This window comes from Gossypium hirsutum, chromosome A13, assembly GCF_007990345.1.
Source record: "Gossypium hirsutum isolate 1008001.06 chromosome A13, Gossypium_hirsutum_v2.1, whole genome shotgun sequence".
Classification (NCBI taxonomy): Eukaryota; Viridiplantae; Streptophyta; class Magnoliopsida; order Malvales; family Malvaceae; genus Gossypium; species Gossypium hirsutum.
In genome coordinates, this window is record NC_053436.1 from 65,674,008 (window position 1) to 65,698,775 (window position 24,768).

The window sequence follows — 24,768 nt, forward strand, 5'->3', positions numbered from 1 at the left end:
ATCATTGTTAGCCAACTCCCGTGGCATAATATATACACATCAAAACTTATATACATAGACCTTCTAGCCTATACATGCCATACTTTAAAATATTTACACTTTCAAAAGTACCAAAATGAGATCGATAGTGTGGTGACAATCCTTGACTATCCCCGAGCCTTCAGTAGCTACGATAACTGTAAAACAGAAAATAAACACACAGAGTAAGCTACAAAGAGCTTAGTAAGCCAAATACAATTGGTATAATTACTAAAGCATATATGTACCATTCAATCATATAGATTCATAACCATTTCATAGAATAATTCATAAACTTAACCATGCTCCTTTGCATATATGTCATGCTTCATTTCTATACATATTTCACAGAGACAGAGTTTTTCATATTCAGAAAATTTAGTACGACACAAACGTACCTGCATAGGTTATACAATTCATATACTCAATCTCATATTTCGTATGCTATAATCAGACGGGTCAGAAACTGTAACACCCTTCACCCGTATCCCTCACCAGAACAGGGTTCGAGGTGCTACCAGATTTAAACTCAACCATTTATATAAAACCAGGCCGTAAAAAAAATTTTAATCAATTTTAAACTTTTCATACACGCGTATATTATCCTATAATCGGGCTTACAAGGGCCTAAAACATTCATGAGGCATTATTAAATATTTACCAATATCTTAGTCTTGTATCATTTACTTACTCAACAATAAATCACAATTCAAATTCTAAATATACATGCTATAAATCACATCACAAGAGATAATAACATACAAGCATATGAATAATCAAACTACCTTAATAACAAGCCAAAGTCTTTGGCTTAATCATAATATTACATACTCAACTTTACAAACCTATACATGCCATAGACTCGAAATACTAAGATTTACTTACGCCGATAGCGTAGACTTGACAATGTGATGATATCTCTGATGGCCTCCAACCAAGCTAACCAGGCAACCCTAGGGAATATGGGAAAGAAAAAGGGAGTAAGCTTTACGTTTAGTAAGTTCATAAGAAAACAATAAGCAACTCATTAATAAGTTTTATCAATGTTTACAACATAATCACAAATTCACTACAAGTTGTCTTCCTGAGCAATAGTCACTAAATTATTTATAACTGGGGCTATGAAACTCCAAGTCAATTTTCGTTAATTTTCCCTGAAAATAGATTCATATATCTTCCATCCATAAATTTTTCAGAATTTTTGTTTAGCCAATCAATACCAGATTTTTCTTAAAGTTTCCCCTATTTTACTGTTTGACTAATCTGACCACTCTTTACTACGAATCAAATTTCTCATTGTACAGAATTCAAAATATGTTCTCGTTGATTTCATTTGAAACTAGACTCATTAAGGAGTCTAAGAATATAAATTTTATCTTATAATAATTTTTGTACAAATTATAATGATTTTCTAAAAATAATAGAACAGGGAACCCCGAAGTCATTTGACTCTGTCCCCCGCCACTTCAAATATCTCATTATCAGCAATTATTTTGCTTGCACGGTTTCTTTTATAAGAAACTAGACTCATTAATCTTTAATTACATAATTTATTCAGCTTCTAACTCAACTTCCACAATTTATGGTGATTTTCCAAAATCACATTACTGCTGCTTTCCCAAGCAGATTTATTACAAATTTACTCTTTCACACATTCTTTGCATTCACATTATTTAAACATGTATATCACCAATCAATTTCATCACATATCTATAATTTCACTTAAGCATAATCTCAATACAATACATCATTCTCAATGATTCGCATACAACCATTCAAATTAGCAATTATAAGATGGTTCCGCACATAGCCCACCCTTATCGATAATTTACGATGGTTTTACCCTTACTCACATATATGACATAGGCATTTAAATACTTCAATGTCAACTTTAATTCGACCGAATTCAACCATTGTACCATTTCATAACCACAGTTACTTTCGTCATTCATATCTAAATTGTATTTCACATAATTCATATAACCTTTCACCATGACCGAATATACACATACACATATGACATTTTCACCTATGCTTCTCATTTCACATTCATGATTCAATTCCAATCGATCTAACATGCATAAGTATATATCACATACTTGGCCAACTTAATGTATTGAACGAATTCAATTGCAGATTTAACACAAGGTCTCATAGTCTTAGACTTTTATCAAATCACCGGCATTTAGCCTGCTAGGTTTTAAACCCGAATTCATCACCGGCACGAAGCCTGCTAGACTTTAAGTCTAAAATCATTCACCGGCATTTCGCCTGCTAGGCTTGAAGCCCGATATCAGTTCACCAGCATTATAGCCTGCTATGCCCGAAGCCCGATATTATCTCACCGACATTATAGCCTGCTAGGTCCGAAGCCAGATAATATTATTCACCTGCTTAAAGCTTGCTAGGCCGAGGCCCGAATATCACATTTCGATAAACAATTCACCTGTTCTTTCATACTTTCATAACTTATACTTCAATTACGTATAACTGAAATACATATCTATGAACAAAGATTTTCATCCTTTCAACCACATAGGGTTTAATTTTCACATTGGAACACATATCTTAGTACATCATTTAATAGTATCAAAGTCGACTAGATATGCTAGTCACATACGGCTCATAACTTTAATTTAATATTCATTCAACACAAAGAACATATGTATATATATACAATCAAACATCTTCTTAATTATAATTATTCAACTCTTAAGCATATAACATGATCAAACACAAACAATTAAGAACTTACCTTGGATTTTATCGAATAACTACAGATTGACTAATCGACTAGTTTCGCTTTCCCTTTATCCAAAATTGGCTCCTTATGCTCTTGAGCTTGGATTAAACAAATTTAACTTATTGTTAATCAACTAATCAAGCATTGTATTATGAGTATATTCGGCTTTCACACATATTAAACATAGTAATAATCATGCACATTATAATCAAAGTGCAATTAATCCCATACACAAAAAATATACGACACTTCATTTCCATCTACTTATATACACGTATTACATAAGACATTTCATACTTTCTATCACCTAAATAAACAACAAATTTTCCAATTAATTTCTTAAGTCCACATTTGGCATCTATATCCACAACTATCCTTATTTATAAAGCTCAACTCATCTATCATCGCATTTAATACCAAAAACATCAAACACCTTCAAAGACACTCAAACAACCTATATATTTCACAATTTCACGTTTTAACCACTAAATTTCCACATTTCACAATTTAATCCAAAATTGACATTTTTACCAAAATTCACTTAACAAAACTTATTAATCTAACATCAAAGATTTATTTTCTATCATTAAACATCAAGATACTCAAACATTCAATAATGGCATCATCCAAATACTTTAACAATTTTAAAATTAGAGGTACGGGCTAGCTAGATTACGAAGCAACAATCTCAAAAACGTAAAAATCACTAAAAACCGAGTCAAAATGGACTTACCAATTTAACATGCAATGGCCGAATACTTTGAAGCTTCAATGGCTTCTTTTTCTTTTAACTTTCGACAATAGATGATGAGAATGAAGCCAAATTTTTATTTTGGTTTATTTATTAAAACACTTATTAGCTATTTTACAATATTAACCTTCAAAAACATTTAAAACTACTCCAACTACCCTTCCACTATCATCCATTAACACAAAAATGGTCTAATATTCTTATAAAGACTTTCACTTTAATAAACCATAGCTATTAGACACCTTAATTAATAGCACACAAGTTTTAAACTTTACGCGATTTAGTCCTTTTTGCTTAATTTACTATTGAAATGATAAAATTTTTCAACGAAACTTTAATACCATCTTATTTCCACTCCATAAATATTTATAAAAATATTTACGACTCGGTTTATAGAAACGTGGTTCCGATACCTCATTTTCTAAATCCACTTGACCTTAAGGTCATACCACTTGAACTTAATAATTCGCTTATAAAACGAAAATCACAATATCAAAAACATTTTTAAAATCACAATTAACTCGTAAATATTAAATATAATATTTACAAACCTACTCGTCGGATTTAGTGGCCCCGAAACCACTGTTTCGATTAACCCTAAAAATGGGCTGTTACAAAAATGATATAGATGCTCATAAACAAGTACAATGCTGATGTCCCAGACGTGGTCTTACATGTAATTCAATATTGATGCCTCTGTCCCAGACAGGGTCTTACACGAAATCAGATATGATGCCGATGTCCCAGACATGGTCTTATACATAAATCTCAATCGAGGCCTGTGTCCCAGACAGAGTCTTACACGAAATCAGATACGATGCCAATGTCCCAGACATTGTCTTATACGTAAATCTCAATCGAGGCCTGTGTCCCAGACACGGTCTTACACGATGTCACAGACAGATGTCAACTTTGCTTAGGAACATACAGAGTTTTTCAGATATTAACATATTATCATACTTTACTCCAAAGATATACATCAGGCACTCAAGGCCATCCAATAGAGATTACAGTTTATATGCGCAGAATTTATTTCAATTAACACGTAATTGTAATTTGACTTACCTCGAACGGATTTTGGATAAAACGAGTCTCTGTTCAACTATTTTGGACTTCCCCCGATCTAAGTCCGATTTTCTTTGTTTTTGATCTAATACAATACAAATTCAACCATTCAATCATTCATTTCTTTCAATTTAATCCATATACACATATTTAGGGCACTTTACATTTTAGCCCTTACATTTTCACACTTTGACAATTTAGTCTATTTTTCACAAAATCACCAATATGCAAAATTCACCAAGACTATAGCTTGGCCGAATATACATGGCTTCCATACTAGCCCAAATAACATATTTAATTTGCAATTTAGTCCTTCAAAACCTAATTTTCACAAATTAGCCCAATTAGCTCTATTTCATCAAAATTTAAAGACAAAACTTATACACTATCTACCAAGCCTTTATAATTTATCCAAAAACATTTCAAAACTCATGAAATCAACAATGGCATCTCATGAAATCTTTAATAGAAATATAAATTCAGACATGGGCTTTGAAGAACATGAAGCAACAATCACAAAAACGTAGAAATTATAAAAAAGGACGAAAATTCATACATTAATCGAGGATGAAGCTAGCCGAATATCAAAACCCCAATTTGATTCTTTTTCTTGCTTCAATTGTCCAAGAGAATGGTAAAAATGAATACCATTTTATGTTATAATTATTTAACATATGTTTAATTTACAATTGACCAAAATACCCTTTAGTTATAATTCATTAAAGCTTACCTAACATGTCCATAATTCTCCACCATTAACATAAATAGTAAAATTGACATGCAAGGACCCGTATTTTAAAAGCCAAGCCAATTAGGTGCTTTAACATTTAGCACTCAACTTTTACAATTTACGCGATTTAATCCTTTTTTCATAATTAAGCACAGAAACAGACAAATTTAATCACAAAAATTTCACAGATGTATATTCACATATCACAGACACAGAAAATAATATTAAAATATATTTTTTTTTACACTCGGATTTGTGGTCCCAAAACCACTATTCCGACTAGGGTCAAAACTGGATTGTTACACATACTTCATGGCCATATACAAATAACTCAATATAGGCCAATACATTTGGCTAACCACAATAACTCATATCATAAAACTGTGCCCCAATACATGCCACTCATTTGAAAACGCTTACATATGTATCAATACTCCAAAGGTGATAGCTTGATAGTGTGATGTTGCCTCCGACGATTTCTAACCCCGAGCTAACCTAACAAGCTAAAAGAAATGAAAAGGAGGGAGTAACCCTCACGCTTAGTAAGTCCATATGAAAACAATAAGCAATATGCCAACATGCTTCTCAAGGTAGTACAACCATAATTACACATTTACTTATATTCTGGTCATGCTATTTTCTCGAGTCATAGGTACCAATTTATTTATATCTGGAACTACAGAATTCCAAATTAAGATCCGATAATTTTCCCTAAAACTAGACTCACATATATTCTTACCATAAAATTTTCAAAACTTTTGGTCTATCCAATAAGTACATTCTATTACATAAAGTTACCACTTTTTTGCTATTTGATAGTTCTGACCCCTCTTCACTAAAAAATAATTATCTCATAATACGGGACTCAGATGACACTCCCGTCTAATTCTCTTGAAAATAGACTCATTAAGAATTCTAAGAATATAAATTATAACCCATAAATATTTTTTTTTATAATTTTCAATGAATTTATCAAATTAGAATAGATGATTTCGAAATCATTCTGACTCTATCTCACAACAATTTAGATATTTCATAGTATGAAAATCCTTTGCTTACATTGTTCCTTATATGTCAAACTAGGCTCATTAATATTTAATTTCATATTTTATTTAGCCTCTAACTCAATTTCTACAATTTTTGGTGGATTTTCAAAGTCGGACTACTACTGCTGTCCAAAATTGTTTTAGTGTAATTTAATGATACTAAGTTTATCACACCTTATTAATTCATTTTCACCACATTGGTAAAAATACATGTTTATGCATCATAAGTATAGACCTATAATCATAAGATCATCACAAAATCATTCTCACAGGCATGACTTACCTATTTACATCCTCACCAAATGTGTATCAAAAACCGAAATCATTTCTCATGAGTTTGGCATACATACATGTGTTACTCAACATGCTCATATACTTACTCATATTTATTCCTTATCAATCATAAATATACTTACTCATATTCATTCCTTATCAATCAAACGCCATGAATTAGATTCACATCTCATCAATTTCATGTAAGTGCCTGTACCACTCACAACATAGCCATAAGCTCTATCATTCGATATAAACCATATATCTCCCGTTGAACCATTTGGAATACTACAGGATATTCAATAGCCCCAAACATGGGATAAGATGCCAACGCCATGTCCCAGACATGGTCTTACACTAGCTAGCACATCAAAGTCGATGCCATGTCCCAGACAGGTCTTAAACTAGCATTCATATATCGATTTTGATGTCATGTCCCAGGTAGGTCTTACACTGACACACAACAAGCTGACACCATGTCCCAAACAGGTCTTACACTAGCTTGTATATCTCGAGGCCGATGCATGTCCCAGACATGTCTTACACTAGCACACATATCACCCAATGTCATGGCATGAATATCCAAATCTGTTCCTAATGTTCAACTGGGAGTCTTTATTACATTAATTTCTCATCATGCATACTCATATTCACAATCAAAACAATTTATGCAATATTAATTCAATTACACATCATAACAATATGGTTGCATTATTAACACATAACTTACTTGTTTCAGTAAAATGTCATATTCCATTAACATATAATTAAATACAATCATAGCAAAATAAATTTCAAGTATATTAACAATAATATGGATAACATGTTTATTTAGTCACACGGACTTACCTCGAATGCAATTTCGGCTAATTACTCCATTTTAGTCTATAACCTCGTATTTTTTTATCTAAGATCAAATCTTGATTTTCTTGATCTAACATCATGAAATTCACTCATTTAATCATGAAATTAATTAAAACATTCTATAATTCACAATTTGGAAAAATGACCGTTTTGCCCTTAGACTTTACAAAAATTACGATTTTGCCCATAGGCTCGTAAATTGATTTTTATCAAATTTTCTCACTACCCAAGCCTAGCCAAATTCTTTTTATACTAGGAGCAGCTCACAATTCTCAATATTACTCATACTTATCACTCTTTTTGCCATCTTTACAAAATGGCTCATATTAGGTGTTTTCATGAAAATCCTTTCACAAAAGTTGTTTATTACACAACCAAGACTCATTTTCTTCTATTACAATTCAGCAAACAACATAAATCCTTTCATGGAAAATCCCTAGACTATCAACCATTTCACAAAATAGTCCCCCCATTAGCTAGATTAAGCTTTAGGGGTTCCAAAAGCACAAAAATTATCAAGAAAGACCACTAAGAAGACTTACTTGCAAGAGTTTAAGGTTGCTGAAAAATTTGAGCTTCCATGGCTGTTTTCTTGAAGAGAAATCGGTGGAGAAAGAAGGAGAGAGATCAGAAAATGACAACTTTTCCTATTTGTTTTATTTTATTCAATTTTATCACCTAATTTCCACCAAATGTTGACTTTTCTATTTCTTTGTCTCCCATAGCCAACCACCTCTTTCAAAAGGGTTTATTTTCCCTTTAAAGACCTCTAAAATATGATTCATAGTCAATTTACACTTTAGCTAATAAAACATGACTTTTGCACTTTATGCGATTTAGCCTTTTTTTACAATTAAGCTCACAAACGCTAAAATTAACTCACCAAATTTTCATGCACTTATATAATCATGCCATGACACATAAAATAATATTAAAAATAATTTCTCCAACCTTGGAACAGTGGTTTCGAAACCACTGTTTCGACTAGGCCCAAAATCGAGCTATTACAATTCTCCCCCTTTAAGGATTTTTGTCCCTGAAAATCTTACCAGGAAAGTGGTTTGGTTTTCCACATAAACTTCTCTTTTCCATACTTATAGCTAAAGAAATTTCGCTCAGTTGTGCCTTTAATATTTATCTCTTCACTTTCTCATATCAGTGTCATAAGCGGTTCATTACTATTCCCCATCTCAGCTGAATTTCAACCTCCATCTGAGAGTTCATATACACAATGGTCCGATCCATACCATCATGTTACATATACACTCATACCTGAATCTTTTCGAATTTGAATAGTGAAACTAGCCAGTTCATCTCGGCCTCATACTCTTTATAATTCCAGACAGTCCGATTATTTGCCAATTCAACTCTCAGTTACCTTTCATTTCAAAGCTTCTTTTGGCTTTCCCAAGAAATCATGATATGAATCCCGAATCTCAATCCGATTAGTGGAGACTAGAATCTCAAGATGTCCAACATTCATAAAGACACGAAATTCCTCAAACCTGATGAGCGAAAATTCAGTACATACTAAAATGATTTACATATCTCGTCAAACATTTAACAATAAGTCACATAACATTTTTCCCTTTCAGAGACAGTAATAAATCAGACATGAAATCGATAATAACTTCTTCTCATTTCCATTTTGTTGCCAACATGGGCAAAGATAATTTAGATGACACTTGATATACATCCTTAAACCTTTCAACAGGATCAATGATGTCGAGTTCCAAACTCGATCGCTAATACATTACTCCTGTAAGTTTTCTTGCGAAATCTCTGTACAAGTTCTGGATTTTCTACCCAAGTGTTTGTCACTGCATTCTGCTCTTCTCAAAGATCATACAACAACTATCACTAAAAATCAAGAAGTCTTTGCCCAATGCATACTAAACCAGTTCAAAGGCTTCGGTTAACAATGTTCTCATCTGGCCAAACCATTCTAACAAGTAATAGACTTTTCAACTTCCGTAAGATGGAAATTTCTATCGTTCAAAGTAGCCTTAAATTATATCAAAGTTTTCTAAGAACTATATACTTTTCATTCAAACTGTTCGTCCTTTACTCTTAAGGAAATGAAATCTTATTCCCAGACACACATATCTCATTTAATCCTCCAAACAATAACCGATTACTGATTGAACAACCAAGCCAGTCTTAATCATCAATAAATGATATTTCAAGAAATCTTCTCTTCCAGTCAATAGAACGACTCAACATGTAATCATTCAAAATTCACTTATCATGTTAATCAAAAGATCACTTCAAATACATTAACTCAAAATAACAAGAATATCCCGACTGAACACATTAACTTTAATTAACTTACTTGGGAAAAGAAATCCAGATACTGGAATTATCATGTTGATATAATCAAACTAGAACATAGTCATAATTGGCGTAGTCTTCATAAGCCAAAGAATACACTTTAGGTACGAACCATGATAAATAATTTACGGAATAAATATGACAAGAAAAATTCATATAAAGAAGTCCAAGACAGAGATATCCAAGATAAATAAATTCCATGATTTAGAATCCAAGACACATTGTTAAAATGAAAGATTCAAAACAAAGCTCATAAGAAAAATATGAAGGATCTCAATAATTCTTTAGAGAAAAGAAGTCTGGAAGAATAAATCCTTCCAACCCACTGGAAGTAAATACAGCAAGAATGATATACCTTCCCATATATATATACATATCGAATAGAACATCAATTTGAAGAAGCAGAGTTATATCATCATGTGTACGTTTTCATAAAGTTTCAATAGATGAAACGCAATCGAATGTCAAAGAGAAATGGAGCAATATCGATTATATATACCAGTCGGACTACCAATACTTTTGTCTATAAATCATGATTAGAAAACATTTCCATAAAACAAAGGTTTTATCAGAAGAGTAAAGGCCATAGGAACAAATCTTAAGAACAATTACACATAGAGAATACATCAAAAGAGACTGTCAAAATCTGTTCAGCCATAACTATCACACTCAATGTCTTACCTTTCAAATATTATTCCTTTAACTATTTCTGTCATCACTAATCCCGCATTATTCCTTTCACTGAAGAAACTAAGTTCAGAAAGGATTCCAATTATTACATTCTTTCGGCGTCGTGTCTGAATCAGTCGGTTTACCAAAGTTAATTTCTTCTCTCATTATGATATTTCGTAAACCGAATAATCTTTAGATCAACCTAATACCTTTCTAGTTCTATATTTACTTATCAACTCACTCTCAATCTCTAATCATATTTATAGATATTTCTCCACTAAACTCTTTGGTTTTCACACTTGTGAGTTTATTCAGTGCAAATCTAATGAAATTCCATTACAATACACCACTTTAGTAAGGGGGTGACGACGTAAGGCCTTTGACTCGACTCTCATATAGATACACATGTAACACAACTTTCATCATCAAAATCATATCATTCATTTCAGATAAACTAACATTCATATTCATTTTACACCAACTTTCTAGTTATCTCATTTAGACAAGTATATTTATGCATGCACTCTATGAATTCTGAGTAACTTTACTCGTCACATTCACTTAATTAAACATATCAAGCACATCATATCATATGAGGGCCAACAAATATGGATGAATATACATTACAATAGAAACCTTGATTTCACACATCATCATATGCATGTCATTACAATCATATAAATCTAACCAAACAATTTAACGCATTTACTTAAGCTATATGAGCTTACCAATCATAATCATTCACATAATTTTACATGAACACTTGTTTTACCTGTATTTTTAGTAAGTTATCTAAACACATGCATTCACTCGAACAAATCAATCATATACACCATGGGATTGTCGATCAATCATAGGTAAGCTCATTATGCCATGTACACATTCTATTTCATGTTTCTCATGTGACAAATATGTAAATATACATTTCACGAATTCTTATTCGTACCTTTCTGAGTTTCAATTCATCATAACTACACTTGATTAGAATACCTTCATATCTCTGTCTACGTTATCGGGTGTAGCTCAGTTGAAGATTACTTTCGTCTAAGCAAGATAGTTCTCATTCGCGTCGGGAGACAGTACACTATCACGAATCTGTGGCATGTATAGCTAGACTCTTACACATGCTAGGTTAGTCTGAGAACTGACTAAACCATAGATCTGATACCACTAAATGTAACACCCTGTACCCATATCCGACGCCGAGACAAGGTACGAGGCATTATCAGACTTAAACATAAACGTACATGCAACAATCGATCTATAAAATTTCTTTTAATTCAAAACTTTTCAAACACATGCATGTCATCCCTTATTTTGGTCTACGAAGCCCAAAACATACATCGAGGTTGATTCGGGACTAAACCGAGAACTTTGAGAAGTTTCAGGAAAACATAAAAAATTTTCCCACGGAATAGGGTCACACGCCCGTATGCCTTTGGCATGCCCGTGTCCTTAGGTCATGTAACTCTCTGACTATGACGTCAATGAATAAATTAAACCACACGGCCAAGCCACACCCCGTGTGCTAAGGTCGTGCCCTGCACACAGTTGAGACACAAGGCCGTGTCTCAACCTGTGTGGCCAACACTTAGGCTAGTTTTCAAGCCTTTATGTTACCATTAATCATTCACGTCTTTATACCCACCAAGGACACATATCATAACATCATTTTAATGATTTAGCATCCCATATTAAGACACATTCATAACATTCACACGTTATCGTTCACACATTTCACATACTCATATAATGTCAAGTCAAGACACAATAATACCTATTCATTAGCCTTGTCATTTAATGACCATTTTTACCAAATTTTCATAATCGTCATCTTATTTTCATATTACACATTTAATTCATGGTCATGACCATTTCGATTGGTCATAAAGCATTCATCATGCACATAATTCATAACACCAACCATATATGGCCAACAAGTATAATCACATCATCACATCACAAGCATTAGAACATAGCATAGACAGATAAGTTCACAAACCATAATCAATATAAGTCACACTTCATGGCCATATAAAAATAACTCAATATAGGTCAATACATTTGGCTAACCACAATAACTCATATCATAAAACTGAGCCCCTATACATGCCACTCACTTGAAAACGCTAACATATGTATCAATGCTCCAAAGGTGATAGCTTGATAATGTAATGCTGCCTCCGACGATCTCGAACCCCGTGTTAACCTGACAAGCTAAAAGAAATGGAAAGGAGGGAGTAAGCTTCATGCTAAGCAAGTCCAGATGAAAATAATAAGCAATATGTCAACATGCTTCTCAAGGTAATACAACCGTAATTACACATTTACTTATATTTTGGTCATGCTGTTTTCTCGAGTCATAGTTACCAATTTATTTATATCTGGATCTACGGAACTCCAAATTGTGATTCGCTATATTTCTCTAAAACTAGACTCACATATCTTTTTACCATAAAATTTTTAGAATTTTTGGTCTAGCCAATAAGTACAGTTTTTTTCTTGAAATTACCCCTTTTTCGTTGTCTGACAGTTCCAACCCCTCTTTACTAAAAATTAATTTCCTCATAATACGGGACTTGGATGATGTTTCTGTCTATTTATCTTGAAAACAGACTCATTAAGAATTCTAAGAATATAAATATAACCAATAAATATTTTTTTATAATTTTCAATGAATTTCTCAAATCAGAACAGGGGATTTCGAAATCATTCTGACTCTATCTCACAACAATTTAGATATTTCATAGTATGAAACTCCTTTGCTTACACCATTTCTTCTATGTTCAACTAGACTCATTAATATTTAATTTAATATTTTATTCAGCCTCTAACTCAACTTCCAAAATTTTTGGCGGATTTTCAATGTCAGACTACTGTTGCTATCCGAAACTGTTTTAGTGTAAATTAATGATACTAAGTTTATCACACCTTATTAATTCATTTTCACCACATTGGTAAAAATACATGTTTATAAATCATAAGTATAGACCTATAATCATAAGTTCATCAAAAAATCATTCTCACATGTATGACTTACATATTTACATCCCCACCAAATGTGTATCATAAACCGAAACCAGTTCTCATGAGTTTGGCATACATACCTGTGTTACTCAGCATGCTCATATACTTACTCATATTCATTCCTTATCAGTCATACAACATGAATTAGATTCACATCTCACCAATTTCATGTAAGTTCCTGTACCACTCACAACATAACCATAAGCTCTATCATTCGATATAAAGCATATATTTCCCGTTGAACCATTTGGAATACTACAGGATATTCAATAGCCCCAAACTTGGGATAAGATGCCAACGCCATGTCCCAGACATGGTCTTACACTAGCTAGCACATCAAAGTCGATGCCATGTCCCAGACAAGTCTTAAACTGACATTCATATATCGAGGCTGATGCTGTGTCCCAGACAGGTCTTACACTGGCTGTCATCTATTGATTTCGATGTCATGTCCCAGATAGGTCTTACACTGGCACACAACAAGCTGACGCCATGTCCCAGACAGGTCTTACACTAGCTTATATATCTCGAGGCCAGTGCATGTCCCAAACATGTCTTACACTAGCTCTCATCTCAATGCCGATGCATGTCCCAGACATGTCTTACATTGGCTCTCATAATGTGGCCGATGCATGTCCCAGACATGTTTTACACTAGCATACATATCACCCAATGTCATAGCATGAATATCCAAATCTATTCTTAATGTTCAACCAGAGTCTTTATTACATTAATTTCTCATCATGTGTACTCATATTCACAATCAAAATAATTTATGCAATATCAATTCAATCACACATCATAACAATATGGTTGCATTATTAACATACAACTTACTTGTTTCAATAGAATGTCATATTCCATCCACATATAATTAGATACAATCATAGCAAAATAGATTTCAAGTATATTACCAATAATATGGATAACATGCTTATTTAGTCACACGAACTTACCTCAAATACAATTTCGGCTAATTACTTCATTTTAGTCCATAACCTCGTACTTTCCAATTTAAGCTCAAATCTTGATTTTCTTGATCTAACATGATGAAATTCACTCACTTAATCATTAAATTAATTAAAAATTTCTATAATTCACAATTTGGCAAAATGACCGTTTTGCCCTTAGACTTTACAAAAATTACGATTCTACCATTGGGCTCGTCAATTGATTTTTTATCAAATTTTCTCACTACCCAAGCCTAGCCGAATTCTTTTTATATTAGGAGCAGCCCACAATTGTCATTATTACTCATACTTATCACTCATTTTGCCATCTTTACAAAATGGTCCATATTAGGTGTTTTCATGAAAATCCTTTCACAAAAGTTGTTTATTACAAAACCAAGACTCATTTTCTTCCATTAAAATTCAGCAAACAACATAAATCCTTTCATGTAAAATCCCTAGACTATCAACCATTTCACAAAAATAGTCCCCCTATTAGCTAGATTAAGCTTTAGGGGTTCCAAAAACACAAAAATTATCAAAAAAGACCACCAAGAAGATTTACTTGCAAGAGTTTAAGGTTGCTGAAAATTTTGAGCTTCCATGGTTGTTTTCTTGAAGAGAAATTAGTGGGGAAAGGAGAGAGATGAGAAAATAACAACTTTTCCTATTTGTTTTATTTTATTCAATTTTATCACCTAATTTCCACCAAATGTTTACTTTTCTATTTCTTTGTCTCCCATGGCCGGCCACCTCTCTCAAAAGGATCTATTTTCCCTTTAATGACCTCCAGAATATGATTCATAGTCAATTTACACCTTTAGCTAATAAAATAGGACTTTTGCACTTTATGCGATTTAGTTCTTTTTCACAATTAAGCTCACAAACGCTAAAATTAACTTACCAAATTTTCATGCACTTATATAATCATGCTATGACACATAAAATAATATTAAAAATATTTTTTTCGGCCTCAGAATAGTGGTTTCGAAACCACTGTTTCGACTAGGCCCAAAATCGGGCTATTACAATAATTCAATATATTGGTTGTAAGTTCATTAACTACCTATACACTTTGTAAACCACACACAGTTAGTGTGTTCATATATAATACATGTAACTTTATTGTGTTTTCAAACATACACCCAAAAACACATTTGGTACATAACTTCAACCATCACATATTCAATTAACATTTAATATCTTTATTTCAGTATTCATTTCAATTATCCCTTTTTCACACTTTCTAAAAGAACATTAAAGTTTCAAACAATCCAAGTTGAGCATTTTAATCATAAGATCATAGGTATCCCCGTTTATCTAAGTAATTACCTTTAGTTCCAAATCAACAGGGTTTGACATCCTCACTGAGGATTCACTCAAATCACTCAAAGTGTTTAAGGTTTAATAATTAAGCACTCAATAGTCAAACATGAAAAGTTATTACCATAGGCTTGCATGAAAATCAAATCTCCACCACTATAAATGAGATGATACACAAATCAAAAGGTCTTTAACAGGGTTGTAATGGGGCTTGGGTTAAAAGTGTGGATAAAGGCTGAAAAATAGGTTTAGAATCGAGATTAATTTAATAAATTACCAAACTTAGAAAAATCAAGCTAACTACTGAATTATAAACAAGTGCCAGAATTAAAACTATCCAAAACTAATGAAGTGAGCTTTTTCTCAATATAATCACTTTAACTTATCCAAGCTCTTTATAACAATATGTAATTATATGAATAAATATACGGAGTTTTTTTTAAGAATAAGAACAAGTACAATACAATAATGTAGATTACATAATAAGAAATAATTCAGCAACTGCAATGAACGAACATAGTTAGGTTACTAACCAAATCAATTCTCGATGAAAAAAAGAGTCAATGTAAATAGGTAAAATTCTCAAGGAATCAAAAAGAGGTTAATTGGTTAATGTTAAGGGTGAACTAAGAAGGAGGTTTTAAGCTCAACGGGGTTCACTAAGGGTTAATTATGAAGATAGGCTTTTTAGGAAGTGAGTGGGTTAAAACCTAAGTGCCTTTATCATCTCAGTATATCAAATCAAAGGTGTGGTCTCGACATGTATAATCGAAGCAAGTTCTAGAATAACAAATTAGTATTGACACACTCATAAGTAACAATAGAAGTGAGCAAGAAGGGATATATGCTCTAAAGGCTCAAAATCTCACAAAAATTATGGCTTTTGATGTCAATCCTGTGAATTTCAAACTTCAAGATAATACCTAAATTTGGGGAAACAACCTAATTTTTTTTATTCTCAAAAATCAACTTATCATGCTTGATTTTCTAATGTCTTAAAGTTTAAACAACTAATGCATAATTACCTATGAATTAATCCAAAATATATAAATAAAAATAATAAGTCAATCAAAATTCATTCTAATAGTAATATGAGAAAATTACTTAAGAACAAGACAAAATTCAGGATTTTTCTGATAGTGATATGATTAACCTCCCCACACTGAAGATATACATTGTCCTCAATGTACAAGGAAAGATAAGCATAATAACATAAGAGAGAGAGAGAAGTGAAACTATCCTGAATTTTTGGATGAAATTCTTAAAATAGTGAAAGCAAAAATTGTAGTTAGGGCTAGTGAAAGGCATGATTCTGAGTTAATAATGAGAAAATAAACACAGCTGTGAAGAGAATTAAAGGGTTACTTCTTAAGAAACAACCATAATAATTAAAATAAAGTTCAAAAGAGGAAATTAAAATAAAAATAAAAATAAACATAAACATAAAAATAAATAGACTCAATGGTCCTCATCATTAGATGTGTGCGTCGTCGATGCTGGAGGAGTAATATGTAAATGCTGACAGATTTGTTGCAAAGTCGCATCAAGACTGTGAAACCGTTTAGTGTAATACTAACGGAAGCTCATGAACTCCTCATAGGACACCCCTCGAGAGCTAGCAGGGGCAGGAGTATGTCGATGACTTGATGGTGAAGGCTGTGGTGGGTCCTCATGATAGGGAGGGACATCATCAGTAAAGTCCTCTGGCTCATCTTGATCATCAAAATGGATGAGCCTATATTGAGGGGGTTCAAATCCATGGTGTCGCTCTATCATCCTCATGTGAATCATACTAGAAATTTCCGATGAGACATCTGGCCTACTAGTGTGAGTGTCGATGACATCTCTGGAGTGTTGAAGAGGCTAAAGTGTCGAGCGAGGCGAGTCACGTAGGGGCCAAGACAGATGGGGCCCCTCCTATGGCGGTCTGTCTGGTGGCGAAAAGCAAGGGCAATAAAGTATGCCAAATCAAATACATGACCAGTCGCCATGCTCCATAAGAAGTAAGCATAGGTGGTGCTAACGATGCCAGTTCTCTCTCTCCTCCTAGTTAAGGTGTGAGCCAAGATGGCATGGATGTAGTGTAGTGCTGGGGGAAGAGAAGCCGCGTTTGAGCGACTTGTGTCATAGGGAATAGTACTCGCTGTAAGGTCGGTCCAACAGCAGGAGGGTGAGTGGTGTATGTGACGGTGAAGATATAAAAAAACCTCGGAAGCCATAAACTCGTCTATGTAGAGGCCCAAAGCAGCTCCAAACTCTGGTACACTCATGTGTCTTACGAGTCCACCCAGTCTAAAAGTGATAGTACCGGCCTCGTCATTGGTATTCATCACATGCTGTAGATGGAAAGTAGTACAAAATTCCAAGGTAAGCTTCGAATAGGTGGGCTCGATAATCACAAAGAACCGATCCCACGGGGTAGTGGAGAGATGGAACCGAACCAGGTGGGCAAGACAGACTTCTCCAAGGCGGTCCAATCTATGTAGTGGCCCACTCCCAATGGTCGTGTACGGAGGAGCTGGAATAAATCATCCTGTGGGCTTGATGAGAATCAAAGCAGAGGGTGACAAGCCTCGGCAGATGCGCTCGAGGAGGAGGTCCCATCGGGGCCCTTCCACTTCTTCGAGGCAGGGATAGCTACCTTAGACTTGCCGCGTGTGTTCGTTATAATGTACCTATAAAAGTGAAAGAATGTATCAATAAATAATATACTATTAAGTAAAATCCAAATATTCCAATAAGAATTAACTCCTAAGACAGTATGTGTCAATACTAAAGTATGCAAAAACTAGGAGTTTGAGTTATCAGTAATAAGTAATAATAAGCCAAATAACTAAGTCCAAAATGACAAGACAAAGTCTGAAAAAGTAGAAGAAAAGTAAAGAACAATACAATGAAAGAGTAGCAAAAATCCTATGTTGTAACTCTGAAAGAACTAAAACTAATACAATAACAAAGCAGAACTCATTTGTTATTAATAGTAATATTAATAAAAGTAATAAAGAAATACTATTCCTAATTATGATAAATTAATAGTTGAATAAAATACAAAAAAAGAAAGGGTAGAAGGAGGAACCGATGTCTCTGGTGAGGTGATGGTCGGAGAGTTACGGATCGGACGGCGAAATAGCGGTAAGGACAATGGTGGGTGGTCGGATGGTTGGGGAAGAAAGATGAGGGGAGAAAAGAGGGTGAGTTGTCGATTAAAGGAGGGCTAGTGTGTGTGTGAAAGGGAGAGGGGGAAAAAGAAAAGAAAGGAAAAAGGATGAAGGGAAAGGGGAAAAAAAAGAAAAAAAAAGGGGCGACCGACGGTGGGTGACGAAGGCTGGAGTAGGGGTAAAAAATTGCGACGGCTAGGGCATGGGAGGGTTTGAGAGGAAGAAGACAAATGAAAAGAAAATTAGGTTTGGGTATTTTAAAAAGGGACATGGTCGTGTAATGGCCTCGTGTTGGGCCACACGGCCATGTAACACGCCCGTGTGGCTCGAGTTTAACCATGTTCTTCACGAAAATTTAATACCCATTCGTCACACGGCCTGGGACACGCCCGTGTTTTCAGGTCATTTGGTTCACAGTATGTCCTTCACTTCTCCCATGCCCGTGTGGCTCACCCACTCGCCCGTGTAACATCCCACGCGCCTGTGTGCTTCGGCCGTGTCTCGCACACGACCGTGGACTATTCCCGTATGGCTGTCTGACCTGTTTAAAATTTGAAAAAGTAAGCTCTAGGTTTCACACGGCCAAGGACACGCCCATGTGTCCTGGCCGTGTGCTTCACACGGTCATGTGTATGTCGATACTTGGGAATTTTTAGCCCTGTTTCCACGCGGCCAAGGGCACGCCAGTGTGTCTTGGCCGTGTGGGTCACTGTACCTATATTAAAATATGAAAAATAGATAAAATAAACGAGTTAGTGGTGTTAGTGCTCGAGTTGCCTCTCGAGAAGCACTTATTTAGAATCTAAGCTCGACTTACCTCATATTTCACGATCATGGTGGTTCACGGGGTCGAAACTCCTCTTTCCTAGTATCAATTTTATCAGAATAAGGTTTGAGTTGAGTACTGTTTACCTTGAAAGTGCCAAAATCAGTATGTGTTACCTTGATTGTACCGTATGGGAAGATAGTTAGTATCGTGAAGGGAATTGCTCTGTTAGGCTCAGAATTGGTAATATGAGGGTTTGCTTTATCTAACAGTACTTTGTCTCCAACCTTAAGTTGATTCGATTCACCTTTACATTTGTCATGGCACTGCCTTGATTCATCGTGTATTCTCGATTTCTCCTTAACCTGTGTTCGCCATTCATCTAGTTCCTTGATCTATAGCCTTCGCTCTTCATGGATAGTCTTGTCATTACATGGACTGGAACGTGGCTCATTTGTACTTCTTGAAAATTTTTCCTACAAAGAGGGTTGAACAACAGGGTTACTCACATTAAAAGAACTTGTGTAATCATCTCGATCACTAGTCTTTCTGACAGAATCACGAGCTTGGAGTTTAATCATGTCATAGCCTACCCGAAGTATTAACTTACTTGTACCGACATCAATAATAGTCCTAGCAGTTACTAAAAAGGGTCGTCCTAAAATTAAAGAAATGCCACTAACCTCATCCATGTCTAAAACAACAAAGTCTACTGGAAATATAACGTTGTCGATTTTAACAAGCATATCTTCAATTATACCCCTAGGAAATCTAATGGTTTTATCAGCCAATTGAACGCTCATCCTAGTTTTATGGGTTTCCCAAGACCTAGTTGTTTAAATATTTTATAAGGCATAACATTAATACTTGCCCCTAAATCAGCTAAAGCATTGTTAACATTTAAACTACCAATTAAACTACGAATCGTAAAACTCCCTGGATCTTTCAGTTTGTTGGTAGCTTGTTTTGTAGAATAGCTGAGCAGACTGCATTTAACTCCACATGTGATGACTTATCTAACTTCCACTTGTTTGATAAAAGCTCCTTTAAAAATTTAACTGCGTTTGGCATCTACGAAAGAGCTTCAATAAATGGTAAGTTAATATGTAATTTTTTTAATAATTTAAGGAATTTACCAAATTGTTTGTCCGTGTGGTCTTTCCTTGTCGCATTGGGGTATGACACATGAGGTTTATATTCTTTGCTTACCGGCTTTTGTGTACCATGACTCACCTCAACCTTACCTTTGCTTACCATAGCTTCTTGCCTCATTTTAGATTTAGGTTTAGCTAACCCTTCTTTGTCACGCACAGTGATGGCATGGAGTTGCTCCCTTGGGTTAGTTTCTGTATTACTAGGCAAGCAAACCTATGGTCATTCATAGATCAACTTAGCAAGCTGACCTATTTGAGTTTTGAGCCCTTGAATCGATGTTTGTTGATTTTTAAGTGCTATCTCGGTATTCTAAAAATAAGTTTCTGATACCGAGATAAATTTTGTAAGCATCTCCTCAAGGTTTGGCTTTTTCTCCTGTTGGTAAGGTGGTTGTTGAAAACCTAGAGGGTGTTGTGGCCTTTGATTGCCTTGACCACCCCAAGAGAAGTTGGGATGGTTCCTCCAACATGCATTGTAAGTATTACTATAGAGGTTATTCTGAGGTCTAGAGTTGTTACCCATATAGTGGACTTATTCTCCCTCAGTACTAGGGTCGAAGGATGGATAGTCTGTGTTGTGCATCCCTCCTCCATTTGCATCACACTGCATTACTCAATGTACCTGTGTAGAACCAAACAAACCATCAATATTTCTATTCAAAAGTTCTACCAGATTTGAAAGCATAGTAACCTAGTTGACGTTAAAAACGCCGGCTGCTTTTATCGGCTTTGTCCTCATGACTTGCCACTAATAATTGTTCAGTGACAGCTCTTCTATGAACTCATAAGCCTCTTTAGGGGTCTTATTATTGATGGTTCCACTAGCAGCTGCATCGATCATTTGTCTGGTTGAGGGATTCAAACCGTTGTGGAAAGTTTGAACCTGTAGCCAAAGAGGTAGCCCATGGTGAGGGCACCTTCTCAATAAATCCTTGTATCTCTCCCATGCATCGTAAAGTGTTTTTAAATCTATCTGCACAAAAGAAGAGATATCATTCCTCAACTTTGTCATTTTAGTCGGTAGAAAATATTTAAGCAAAATTTTTTCAATCATTTGTTCCCAAGTAGTGATTGACCCTCGAGGTAACAAGTTCAACCACTGTTTAGCCTTATTCCGTAATGACAAGGGAAACAACCGAAGTCAAATAGCATTATTAGAAATGCCATTGGTCTTAAATGTGTCACAGAATTCCAGAAAATTTGCTAAATTAGTGTTTGGATCCTCGTCCTACAAACCATCAAACTGAACAAACTGTTGTATCATTTGAATCATGTTATGTTTCAGTTTAAAATTATTTGCAACAACACCAGGTCTAACCATACCCAATTCAGTTCCTATTAAATTAGGCTTAGCGTAGTCGTACATAGTACGAGGGGTAGGATTCTGATTCACTAGATTTGCGGCAACCACAAGAGGCAGCGGATTATTTTGATTTTCAGCCATCTCCTCTGTGTTATTGGTATCATTCTCGTGCTCTTCCTCTATATACCGTAGACTTCACCTTATCTCTCTACTATTTCTACGAGCTGTGCTTCCAATTTCGCTGTCAAAAAGTGGAGGTCCTGATGAGTTTCTTCTAGTTATAAATTGTAAAAATCTACCAAAAGCAAATAAAAGAAAAATTAGTAATTAAAATAAAAAATCAAATTGCAATAACAAAATAAAAATGGCTAAAGTAATAAAAATTAAGTGTTCCTAATATCTTAGTCCCCGGCAACGATGCCAAAAACTTGATGGTCGCTAAACTAACTAAAAATTCGACTAAGGCAATCACATAATCGAACAGTAGTATAGTTATGGTGAGACCGGAAATATCGTATCCATAAGGACTAAAAGTACTAGTAACTACTATCTTTTTATTATCTAGCCTAAAAATTAAAGAGATGTTTTAAACTAAGATTAACTTTCTAATTAACTGAGAACACGACAGAGATTAAAGTTGGAAAATACTTTTGGAAGACTAATGGAGAAGACAATACCAAAGGAAGAATCCACCTAGACTTCACTTATTACTTCTGAATTAGACGATTTATTCACTTGACTTAATCCGTAGGAATCCCTAGCTTATGTTAATATCTCTCTCGAGACTAAAAACAACTGACTCTAGGTTGATTAATCGAAATCTCTTTCTAATTAAAACCCCTATTGTCGCGTTAACTCGATCTATGGACTCCCTTATTAGATTTGACTCTAATCCAATAGATTTATGTCGTCCTATCGCTAGGATTGCGTGCAACTCCGCTTAATTATGGAAGATCTACTCTTAAACAGGGACTTTTACTCCATTGAATAAGCACATCAAAACCTAATTAATATCTTGGAATATTAAAGCAAGGTTTAAAACTCATAACTAAGAATAAAACAAGTATTTATCATATAATTCAAATAATAATAAGATCTATCTTAGGTTTCAGCTTCCTTAGGTATTTAGGGAGTTTAGTTCATAACGATAGGGGAAAACATCTCAAAATTGGGAAAACAACAAAACATAAAGAAACTCAAAGAACTTTTAAGGAAATTAAATGGAGATCTTCAGTCTTGAAGTAAATCCTGCTTCCGAGCTGATTTTGATGGCTATCTTTGAGTGTTCTCCGCCTTCTGCTCTGTTTCCCTTTTTGATCCTCTTCTAGGTTATTTATGTGACAGCCCTAATTTGACCCTAGTCGGAAAGTTGTTTCGGGACCACAAAACCGAGTCATAAAAATAATTAATCGATATATTCTAAACTTATTATATGTATAAATGCATGTGTGAAAGTTTCATACTTCGATTTGGTTATTTGAAGGTGAAATTTAGTAAATAGGATTTATGTGTGACATTTTTGAAATGTGATGGATTAATTTAAAATGGTCTATTAAAGTATGTTATAAAAATAAGGGATTTGCATGTCAATTCATCCATTTATGACATGTAGTGGCCGGCCATGATGGAATTATATATATAATATGTATTAATAATTAGTTAGTGGTTTTATATATATATTTTTATAACTTAGATAAATAAAAGGTTAGTAATAAAATAATGAAAATTGGGGGGGTGAAGAAAAAAAAGTTCATTTTTGTTCTTGCTTGCCGAACTGAAAAGAAGAGAAGGGGGGAGACTTTCGGTCATTGAAGGAGAAGAAAGGTTAGTGAAACCTATTGGATTTTTGAAATTTAAGCTTATTTTAGGTCAATCATCTTGTTTCTTACTTAGCCCATGCCAAAAAAAAATTTGAATCTTGATGGATGAATGGCACATTCGGTTATGGTTAATGAGGAAATAATTTGATTTTAGCCTTTAAACTTTGAGGAAGAAATTGTTGTTGCAAGAAGTTGAGCTTATTGATAGTATAAATTTTTATTGCACTTATGGTAATAGCCGAACATGTAGTTGTTTAAGGTTTTGAACAAGTGCCGTTTAGGTGTTCTAAATTGTCTAAATTAGATGTTCAATCATCTAAGGGTTCGGCATTGTGCATTCTTGTTAAGAGTTTGATTTGAAATCATGAGATTTTGTTGACTTGTGTTTAAATGACATTCGGTCATGGTCTACGGGTGTTTGTTAATCCGGTTTAAGTGCATAGGTGCTAAATACTTTGTATTGGAAATTTTGATGTATAAGTAGAAATTAATTAAGATGATATTGGGTAAATTCTTAGCTTAGTTGTGTTAAGTATTCGGCAATAATTATAATAATGAATATGAGAGTGTATATAAATACGTGATTGTGCATAACTTAAGTAATCGACTAAAATATGAAAATTTCATAAGTATATATATACTTATATGTATGTTAGTGCCTTATGTATACATCTTGTGTCATTGAGACATTCGAAAATAAATATGTATTAAAGTTATATTTGTAGTTGTTTAATGTGACTTACCAAGTACACAAATTTGAAAGCGAAATGGTGA

General features: G+C 34.1%; 1 non-coding gene across 1 annotated transcript; it reads left to right on the forward strand.

Annotated features, from left to right (window-relative positions):
* The first annotated feature begins 21,770 nt into the window (after positions 1–21,770).
* Positions 21,771–21,877, forward strand: LOC121213119 (small nucleolar RNA R71). Its single transcript, XR_005908487.1, has one exon. It is a non-coding gene; the product is annotated as a small nucleolar RNA R71 (small nucleolar RNA).
* The last annotated feature ends 2,891 nt before the right edge of the window (positions 21,878–24,768 follow it).